The following is a 6,737-nucleotide window of genomic DNA, read 5'->3' on the forward strand; positions in this document are numbered from 1 at the left end:
TCCTTATAGACTCTCCAATTCTCTGGTTTTCCAGCACCAACTGGGCATCCAACAATTCAATTCCATTCTGACACCAACTACCCAGAGTCAGTTCAGACCCCACAGGTGAAAGGGGTCAGTCCCACAAGGCCCCTTTCCCTTCTAATGCAGGCGGGATGCCAGGCTGTTTGCACTTCTGATTTGGCTGCAAATTCTAGGTTCCCACACTCTGCTCTCAGCTTTAGCCGTTTGCGAGAACAATTCACAGAACTCAGGGAAAATGCTGCACTTATCATCACACTTCATTATAGAGGGTGCAAGTGAACAGCCTGCTTATCACGAGGGACATGGGGCGAGATCCAGAAGACTCCTGAGCACACAGTTGGAGTCACTACCCTCCTGGCACACGGGTGTGTTCACCAACTCGGAAGATCCCAGAACTCTATCATCTGGAGGTTTTTATGGAGGTCTCCTTACACAGACATGATTGATTAAATCACTGGCCATCGGTGATGAACTCTAGCCCCTCTCCCCTTCTCAGAGGTTTAGGAGTGGGCCCCAAAGTGCCAACCTTCGAACAAGGACTTGATCTTTCTCGCCACCACCCCTCATCCTGAAGCTCACCGCCCCTAGGAGCTCACCAAAAGTCATCTCGTCTGCAAAAATTCAGGCTGAATGGTTGAAAGAAGCTTCTCATGGATGAACTCTTCTCATGGATGAACAGAAGCTTCTCTGTCTGACTCTCAAAGATGCTCCTAGGACTTCCCTGGTGGCCCAGTGGCTAAGACTCCGCGTTCCCAGTGCAGGGGCCAGGCTGGGTCCCTGGTCAGGGGACTAGATCCCACCTGTGAAACCAAAGATTCTGCACGCTGCAACCGAGACCGGTGCAGCCAAACCAAAACGAAAAGGGTGATCCCATCACTTCTACACTCAGGAAATTCCAAGAGTTTTAGGAGCTTTGTCCAGGAATCATGGACAAAAAAAAGAGATATTTATTTCTTTTTGTACCACCCAGGCGCTATAGCATTAAGCTTAGAAGGCTCTGCGAGACCCCCCTCCAAACCAGCCTCCCACAGTAAAATAAAGGGAGGCTCACTCCCTTCTTCCCTCCAGGAGCCCTGTGGCACACTTAGTGGGCATTTCAGCTTTGTTCCATAAGCATTTCCCGTAAGCTGGCTGTGAATGTCGGTCACTGCAGGGGTGGTGGACATGACCTCAAGCTAGTCTGTGCCACGGGCTGACATCTGTATGGTACACTGAAGGGCTCTGGCCCTGCTCTACCCCATTCAATCCTGTTAACTGTCCTACAAAGGAGGGCCTGTTCTACAGATGAGGAAACTGAGGCTTGGACAAGTTAAGGAAGGCCAAGGCCACATGCTAGAGTGCTGTGGAGATGTGATTTGCACTCAGCTCTGTCTGACTCCGGAGTTCAAGTTCTTCACTCTTCACCACTCGGTCTCCAAATCATCAAAAGAAAGCAGACTGCTGTGGAAGGGACCACAGGCTTGGGATTAACACAGTCAGCAGCGATCCCAAATAATGTAAGAGAACACTACAATAGATACCCTGTAATGTAACGATGGCCCTGATAGTGAGACCCTCACCGTGAGCGTCTTGGGTCCTCTGACGAGGCGTTTTCAGTTACTGGTAACATTATGGATGCAACTACAGAAAATTTCATATAATCAAAACAAAATTTAAAGAATGTTTTTTAAATTTCTGGCCGTGCCATGCAGCATGTTGGATCCTCCTCAGCCAGGGCTGAACCTGCGCCCCTACTCTAGGAGCTCAGACTCTTAACCCCTGGGTCACCAGGGCTGAACCTGCGCCCCTACTCTAGGAGCTCAGACTCTTAACCCCTGGGTCACCAGGGCTGAACCTGCGCCCCTACTCTAGGAGCTCAGACTCTTAACCTCTGGGTCACCAGGGCTGAACCTGCGCCCCTACTCTAGGAGCTCAGACTCTCAACCCCTGCGCCACCAGGGCTGAACCTGCGCCCCTACTCTAGGAGCTCAGACTCTTAACCCCTGCGCCACCAGGGCTGAACGTGCGCCCCTACTCTAGGAGCTCAGACTCTTAACCCCTGGGCCACCAGGAAGTCCAAAACAATTTTTTTTTCCCTTTCCATTATACTTTAATATTGTGTCCTTATACTTCTTACACTTCTTCTTGCTTTTCAAAAATTTTTTAAAAGGTAAAGTTTCGTTCACAATAAAACTTCACTAGTTCAGATGCCACTAATTCATAATCAGTGTTACCTTAATAGGAACTGAGCTGAATTTTACTTTTGCAGACACTTTCCTAATAAATCAAGAGATTAAATAGTTGTATGAGATTTATATTCATTATTGGGCTCTGGAGTACTTTATTATTCTCAATTAAAATTCTGCATTGCTATTTTGACTATTTTTATTATTTTTAAGTCCTACTTGCAAAACTTAATAAAAAGCAAAATATAGTTCCTAGCATATATAATATAGAGTGTAGAAATTAGAAATATTTATGCAGTAAACATTTGTTTTCCAAAATTTGCATAATCAATTTAGCAAGTTTCTGTTTTTTAATGCATGCATTCAGAAAAATCTATTATTTCGTGGTGTAGTTAACATAATCCTTACAAAGAATGTAGTTAGGGTGGTTATTTCCTAGGTAATGCTATCTTTCATAGTAAAAATCACAACCTCTGAGACTGCAGTAGTATTGGGATTTAAAAGTTATTTAACCATAAATTTCTAGGGACACCCCAAGTGTTCTTTCAGGCTATAAAGTGTTCGGTTGCTTCATAAGAACAAAGCAAATAGTCTTCTTTATGGAATATTTGCTAGATTAAAGGACTCCTTTTTCCTTACTTCAGTTTCATGTCAGATGTGAATCTCTATTTTTAGCCAGGGAACCACGTGGACATCAGTGGTCCCTGCAGAAGAGCTGGGTGTCTAAAGAAGAGATAAATACAAATACCTTGGTAATCCCCTGAGTGGCTTCCCTCTCCATCCCACCACCACCCCCAAATCTGTGAGTCTTACACTTGCTCTCAGTAGTGTTCAGAAATTTCAATAGAAACAGAAATAAAGTTGGACCCTATAGCAGACCCTACTAAAATGAAGTTGGGTTTTATAGAAATAAAAATTAATATCAGTGGTTTAGCAGTGAAAGCAGGAGACAGTAGCAAATTTTCGCTGGGAAGGCTGCCCCCAGGGCACTGAGGAGGTGAGCTCAGCAAGTGAGCTCGCCCGGCCGCTGCCGTGGAGGCTGCCTGTGAGGGCTGACGCCATCCTTCCTTCAGCTATCGCAGGCCCTGATTACAGAAAAATCTCCTGATTGAGGGTCGGCAAATCTGAAGTTTGAGATGCTACATGACACGGTCACATGTAAAGGCTGAGGGGTCTGAGCAAGTCCATTATCCAATCTCCTCATCTCACAGATGGTGTCAATGAGAAACTGGCTTTCCAGGTGGGGCCAGTGGTAGAGAACCCGTCTGCCAATGCAGGAGACACAAGAGACGCACATTGGATCCCTGGGTCGGGAAGATCCCCTGGAGGAGGAATGGCAACCCGCTCCAATGTTTTTGCCAGGAGAATCCCAGGGACAGAGGAGCCTGGCGGGCTATGGTCCATGGGGTTGCAAGAGAGTCAGACATGACTTAGAGACTAAACAAGAACCAACAAAGAAGAAGAAACGGAGGTTTGGAGAACTTTCAGGAATTTGAATATGGTCAAAAAACTGGTAAATGCTGAAAGGTGGGGATCAGATCTGGACCCGGAAACGTGTACCTCCAAATCCCCGTTCATAAGACCACCTCGGGCCAGCTGCATGCAGCAGGCCAGCCCATACCCTGAACACCCCAGAGGTGCGCAGCACGGCGGTCGTGCCCTGGACCGTGGGAATGCAGCCACGGCGCACAATGTCTAAGAGGAGCTGCCAGACACGGTGGGGGCTCCACGCCGCCAGAACACCGGAGAACAATCTGACGACACTGGTTCGCCCTCCGCCGAGCGTTCCTCCATGGCTACACGGCCTGGTTCACTTGTTCTCTGTCACAGAAAACGCACTACGTGCCTCCATAAACCTCAGTGGCCACTCGAACAATCAGTGACTTTGCTCTAACAGAGCTTTTAGGGAAGTGGTGGTTGAAGTTGAAAACACTATAGTTCTTGCCTGAAAAAGTCAAGAAACTTCCTTGTGGTTTGTAGACACTAGCTCTGCATGAATTTAGGATTTTTCCTCTAAAGTATTAGAATTGTAGCTCAGAAGACCCAAGACAGTGACCACTAACTGAACCTTGTGAATTTTTTCTCATTTACCCGAAGGCTTGGGAACGAAAGCTCAGAAATGGGAGGCAGAGACAGAAGAGGACGTTTCTGAAGCACGCTCCACAGAGGAGAAAGAGAGTTTGGGTCCACGTTCTTCACAGTTGCATTTTAGGGGCAAACGAGTGGTTTCAACGGGTAGAGAGGCATGGGGATCACAAGAGCAGACACGGAGGCAGGGAAGCTCATGGAGCATGCGAGAGCCGTGAGGTCAGTGCAGCCAAAGCAGTGTGTGTGCGTGTGCGCACGTGCACGTGTGTGCGTGTGTGCGCGTGCACATGTGTGAGTGTGTGCGCGTGCGCGTGTGTGCGTGTGTGCGCACGCATGTTCGTGTGTGTGTACACGTAGGTGTTCACCCACATCCAGATGTGTACACACGCGGGGTCATCAGTCAGTGCTGGCTGATGGCACAAGAACGGTAATGGGAGCAGCTGAGCTCAGGCCTTCACTGAAAGGGCTCCCACGACGTGCTGTTTGGAAGAAGCTGCTTAGAAGGCTGGTGGGGAAGAAGCCCTCAGATACAGACTAGTCCTGCATTTTAAACAGCCCCAGCCCTGGGGGCTAAGGGTAAGCTTTTCTATCTTAACTGAGGTTTAAATGAACAGGCTAGTAGAGGCTTTTCCAGTTATGCTAATATCTGATGCCAATTATCATTACAGCCTTAGTTTTAAACCTGATCTTTCTGCCCTTCTGCAGTCATCATTCATAACCTGACTCACATATAGAGAAGCTTCACAACTTTCATTGCCAAATACATATATATATGTTTCAATTTTTAAAGTTCTTCTATTACAAAATTAAGATGACTTTTATTGTGAATTTTTAATAGAAAAAGAATTTTCCCCTAAACATATTCATGTTATTAACTTCCACAGAGAGTAATTTTGTGCTATTCAGTGGTTATCTCTAGACTACAGGTTGGTAGACAGTTTCTATTAGATGGCAAATATTTTAAGCTTTGCAGGCCCTACAGTCTCCATCATACCAACTCAAAGGTTGTAGCAAGAAAACAGCCATAGACAACATGCAAATAAGTGAGTGTGGTTGTGTTTCGATAAAATTTTATTTAGAAAACAAGTCAGAAGCAGATTTGGTCCCTGGGCCATAGATTGCTAACTCCTGCTCTAGACCGACAAAATTTTCTTTACAATCAAGAAACGCTTAACCCATTTTTGTAACCGGTCAATTTTAATTGTCTTACGGTTCCATTTTCTCTGTGCTGACCATCTGGATCAATCTTATACGTATTTATGCAATCGTCACTTCCTCCGCTCCTGGATGAGTACTGTGTAGCTTAGAAAGCACTCAGAAGAGGGGTTCCTTCTTGGTCCAGCGGTTAAGAATCCACCTGCCAATACCGGGGACATGGATTCAAAGCTTGGTCCAGGAAGATCCCACATGCTGCAAAGCAGCTAAGCCAGTGAGCCGCAACCACGGAGCCCACGGGCCACAGCTTCTGAAGCCCGCGCGCCCTAGAGCCCCGCTCTGCAAGGAGAAGCCGCGGCGGTGAGAAGCCCTCGGACCGCAAGAAGAGTAGCCCCCGCTCCCTGCAACGAGAGAAAGTCCGCACAGCAACGAACTCCGTGCAGAGTTCAAAAAATGATTAATCTTAAAAAAGAGCATTCAAAAGAATAGTTTTTACCATTTTACTTTCATTTTTAACAAGACATTTACAGAGTTCCTTTAGCTCATGAGAGTCTTGTAGAAAGTGTGGGTAGGCACCCACGCGCATGGCCCCTATGGGGACAAATCCAGAGAGGCGGTCTGGCCAGCCTTGGCTTTGTATTTTAAGATTTTGTTAAAAGCTTGACTGGGAATTTTCTCTGCACTTTTCAGTTAAAGGGCCAAATCCCATTATTCTACTATAAAAATAATCTTAATCAGGTAAGCCAAGAATATGGTGGCCATTTACCTTATAGAAGCAAGAGAATTCATGTCTCAGAATCAAAAGTATCTCGCCCATTATCTTGTAATAACCTGTAACAGAGTATAATTTGCAAAAAATATTGAGTCACTGTGGTGCACACTTGAGATGAACAGAACACTGTAAATCAACTAAACTTCAACTTTTCTAACAAGCGCCTCGGATATTGGCAGGTCCCGATTATCTGCAGACCCCTTGAAGTAAAAGAAAATGAGACGGGCACTCTATGGATGCAAAATTGGGCACAAGAGTGAGTTTTACTCTAGTTGAGAAAAGAAATCTCAACAAATAATAGCTTTTAAACGTCTAAAAACTGAGAAATACTATACTCATTTTATTTCAGATTACCTTTAGGATTTCCACTTAAGATACTTCCTTCCTGTCATATTTAAAATTTTTGGCTGGTTAATAATTATGGAAAAATATTTTAATCAAGAATTTTAAAATGCCCCAAAGCAATTCAAATTGCTCTTGTGTCGTATGTTGTGTATTTGACACGTGTTATCGAATTATTCTCAGTGTAAGAG

The sequence above is a fragment of the Bos mutus genome, chromosome 24, assembly GCF_027580195.1.
Source record: "Bos mutus isolate GX-2022 chromosome 24, NWIPB_WYAK_1.1, whole genome shotgun sequence".
NCBI lineage: Eukaryota > Metazoa > Chordata > Mammalia > Artiodactyla > Bovidae > Bos > Bos mutus.